The sequence below is a fragment of the Malurus melanocephalus genome, unplaced genomic scaffold (assembly GCF_030028575.1).
Source record: "Malurus melanocephalus ecotype Western Australia unplaced genomic scaffold, MMel_1.1 scaffold_616, whole genome shotgun sequence".
NCBI lineage: Eukaryota > Metazoa > Chordata > Aves > Passeriformes > Maluridae > Malurus > Malurus melanocephalus.
Genome location: NW_026623848.1, coordinates 9,342 through 13,406, shown reverse-complemented (window position 1 = coordinate 13,406; position 4,065 = coordinate 9,342). Strand labels below are relative to the sequence as shown.

Below are 4,065 nucleotides of genomic sequence, written 5' to 3'. Positions count from 1 at the left end.
CCTGCGTTCCCTCTCCTGCTCTGCCCACCCTGCCTCCAGCCCTTCCACCCCACTGCCCAGCGACGTTTTGGTTCCAGCACCTCGTGCTGTTCCAGGGCCACCAGGAGATGGACAGGGAGGTGGCAGAGCGATGGCCGCGYTCTGACCCCAATGCGGGGTGACCCAAGAGGCGCCTGAGAGTCCCAAAATCTCCCCGGAACGCTGGGAATGCCTCGACCCCAGGAGTTTGCACCTTGCCTCCAAAGGCAAGCCCAGGCTGGTCCTTGCTGGTCCTCCCATCTGGGGGATGTTGGAAGGCGACACCAAAATATTTGGGGCCTCTGGGGACTTGTACAGTACAGGTGGCTCTTGCCACAGCCTCTCCCTGGGGCAGGAAGATCAAAAAGGAGAGGTTCGGGGCAGGTAACCTCTGCTCGGGGTTGCYTGTGATCTTGAGAGCAATTAAATAATCTCTGCTCCTGCCCCTCTTTCCATCGCTTGTCCAGGAGACAATAGAAAGCAGGAAATTAAGAGTGACTGTGAACAAAGAGCCCCGCGCCGAGGCTGCTGAGTGCAGCCGGGAGCTCCTCGTTTGCACTTCGCCATCCACTTCCCAAGGCGGATCTAAAGACATCAGGTCCTGGAGCACCGGCACAGTCGTTATCAGCCTCATTAATCTTTAGGAGGCAGGAAAAAGCTGCTTCTGCTGTAGATGGTGCGGGAATTAATGTCCCGGTAATAGTGGGAGAGGAGGGAGGGTGGCAGGGAGAGGGTTTGGCTGAGTGAGCGGGGATCGGATCTCCCCGGGGTGCTGCCCATTGGGGTGTCCCGAGGAATGTCAGTCCCCAGAACGCTGCTCGGGGCGGCGCGGCTGCAGGTGCCTTCCGGAGAGAATTTCGATGCTTTGTGACCTTTTCAGGGTTGTTTTATCCTCTCCTGGCTGGTTCCCGTGGCCCGGAGCGATGTCCTGACCGTGGACAATGGGACGAGCACGGAACAGCCGCGCTGTGTGCGTTCCCTGCTCTGCCTCTTTGGATTTCTCCCTGGCACAGGTGACTCTGTCGTATCCCTCCCTTGGGTTCTTTGGTCACCAAGGCCTGGCCCCGAGGCCACCACAATTGGAGAGAGCCCAGAGGGCTGGATCAGCGGGGCAGGGTGAGCACAGGGATATTTCCAGCTGGCTGGGGCTGCCTGTGGGGCACTGGGGCTCCAACCTCTCCCTGCCTTTCGCTTCCACCTCCGTGGGAACCCGGGGAGCTGAGGAAATCCAGCCAGAGAGCTCGCCTGGCTGAACCCAGATCTGATCTTCATTAAAAACCCCATAAAACTAATGAAATGATGGCCTGGTGGGTATTGAGGAGCTGATCGGAGCTGATCTGCGTCCAGGAGGAGGGCAGCAGCAGCTGGCTGAGTCAAAAAGCCATCCTTGAGCCTTTTGAAGGGATTTTTTTTTCCATTCTGCTTAGATTTAGGGTTGAATTAAAGCCTAGTGTAGAGTCTGCTCGGTGTCCCTGGGTGGTCCCTGGTTCCGAGGGACGCTGTACCCAGCAGCTGGTTTGGTGCTGGCAGATAAACTCCTCTTTGTCCTTTTGCCTGGGAAGCGTCCCCTGCGCTGAAAAGCAATTTACTGGCAGGGCTGGAGACGGGAGGAACGCAGAGCCCCTTCCCACACGGCCGAAATCACCCCTGGGAGAGGGGCACGGGGGTTACGTGACCGCGGAGAGGTTTTTAAAGCCTTTCCAAGTTTCCTGCCATCCCCTCCCAGCTGTTCCGCAAGAGTCCCTGTGGAACGCGGCGCTCTCGACCCCTGTCCTGGAAATGCGTGTTGTAAGGAGCTGGGGCTGGGATGCCAAGGGAGGGGTAGGGTGAGCTGCTCTTTCTCCTGGATCCATGGAATGGGGGCAGGAGGTCCCTGGCAGTGTGCAGGAGGGAGGGAGGCTGTGTTGAACTGGGCTGTGCTGTGCTGGAGGGKYACTGGGGGCACTGGGGRGCAGCTGCTGTTCCCCAGMTTCAGCAGGGGAAGGGTTTGGTCCCGAATGCAGCGAACCCGAGGATCCCTGAGGATCAGGATCTCTTTGGAGAGCTGATTTGAACAGCTCTGTGTCCGTGCTGGAGCAGCCCCAGCATTGCTCTGGGAGGGACCCCGCTGTCCCCCGCTGCCGTGGGGACAAGGCCAGGCAGGGATGACCGCGGTGTTTCTCTCCCAGGGACACTCGRGCTGGCACTGCCCTTTCCCAGCCTTTTCCCTTCGCAGCCGCAGCCCAGCAGCCCCGGGCGGCTCTGGTGGCTCCGCTGATTGCTGCCTGGAGGCGGCCTGGCCGCGTTTCAGAGATGCCCGGGTCGCGGGGAGGATTTGCTCTCCGCTAATTAGCCAGACAAACAGTCTGGGCCGCGTCCCCGCACCCCGAGGCGCGGCACGACCCGCCTGCTGCCTGCCAGATCTGATCGAGAGCGGCTGCAGCGCTGATGGATGGATGGCGAGGGAGAGAGGCTGGCATTGTCACCTGTGCCCGGGGCAGCGTTCGGGGCAGTGTCCAGACCCTCGGGATACCGGGAAACGTCCGAATCCTCCGGGATCCGGGCAGTGTCCAGACCCCCGGGATACCGGGAAACGTCCAGATCCCCGGGATCCAGGGCAGTGTCCAGGGCAGTGTCCAGACCCTCCTGGATCAGGGCAGTGTCCAGGGCAGTGGGATCCAGGGCAGTGTCCAGGGCAGTGTCCAGACCCTCCTGGATCCAGGGCAGTGTCCAGACCCCCGGGATCCAGGGCAGTGTCCAGGGCAGTGTCCAGACCCTCCCCCGGGATCCAGGGCAGTGTCCAGGGCAGTGTCCAGACCCTCCCCCGGGATTCAGGGCAGTGTCCAGGGCAGTGTCCAGACCCTCCGGGATCCGGGCAATGTCCAGGGCAGTGTCCAGACTCTCCCCCGGGATCCGGGTCTCTCCGCAGCCCCGCTGGGGTGGGGGTCTCCCATGGGACCACCGCGCCCCGCTCCGGCTCCTGCCGCTTCCAGACCTCCCCCCAGCCTGTTCTTTCCTCCCTTTCCCTCCCTCCCCTTCTCGCCCGGCCGTTATTTGCCTCCGTAATTGGTTTATTGATCTCTGGAGGGGCCGGGGCAGGGCTCGGCCAGAGCCGCCGCTCGCCTTCGCGGTGAATCACCGCCCGGAGCCGCTGACACTAATGAGCCTTTGGCAGCCRCGGCCCGAAATCCCGGCTCCTGCCCGCGCCTGGCTCGTTGGAGGGTCCTGCGCATTAAATCGGGGCTGAACAGTCTGGCTTTGGCAGSCGGGCTTTGTTCCAGCTGGAAATGTCAGCGCTGGTGACAGCACGCCCCGATCCGCCGCCGCTGCCGGTCCCTCCTGCTCCGAGCAGCTGCTGCCACTCCGCGGTCCCCAARCCCCGCCGAGGGTCCCTCGTGTCCCTCAGGGCCAGCCCGAGGCCGGGGGACAAGGATGGCACCGTTCCTTTGGGTGACGGGACAGTACCCCCGGTTGGCACTGCCGCTGCTCCCCTGCCCGTCCTGTCCTTGGGGACAGCCCTGATGTCCCCACTGCYGCCCAGGCTGGCTCCAGCCGCCGCCCCAGCCTGACACAGATGGATTTGGGTTGGGAAAGAGCCCGGCCGTGAGCCCAGCCTGCACGGAGGGGACACGGCGGGGACACAGGGACACTCGCTGTGCCGATGCCATCCCTGCAGGATGTGCCTCTCTCCCCCAGACATCACAAAACAGTTTTATGGCAAAAAATATCCCAAGGGATTTGGGTCTTGGCTGCCCCTTGGAATGTCTCGTTCACCTGAATGAGAAATTGCACAAGATTTGAGTGCTTTTTGTTGTTTAAAATGCATTTTAGGGGCTCTGGCTCCAGCAGGGGCCCCGGGAAAGCTCCCAACCCTCCTGCCCGGGGCTGAGCTGGGGGGACAGGCAGGGCTGTGACAGTGAGGGGACAGGCAGGGCTGTGACATGGGGGACAGGCAGGGCTGTGACATCGGGGGACAGGCAGGGCTGTGACAGTGAGGGGACAGGCAGGGCTGTGACACTGCGGGGACAGGCAGGGCTGTGACATGGGGGCACAGGCAGGGCTGTGACA

General features: G+C 62.3%; 1 protein-coding gene across 1 annotated transcript in view; it reads right to left on the bottom strand.

Annotated features, from left to right (window-relative positions):
* RPL38 (ribosomal protein L38) overlaps positions 1-3,145 on the bottom strand; it is a 135,662-nt gene extending 132,517 nt beyond the window's left edge. The window contains exon 1 of the mRNA XM_057383212.1: positions 3,140-3,145. The gene's annotated coding sequence lies outside the window, so the exon portion shown is untranslated. The remainder of the gene's footprint in view (positions 1-3,139) is intronic.
* Positions 3,146-4,065: the final 920 nt, after the last annotated feature.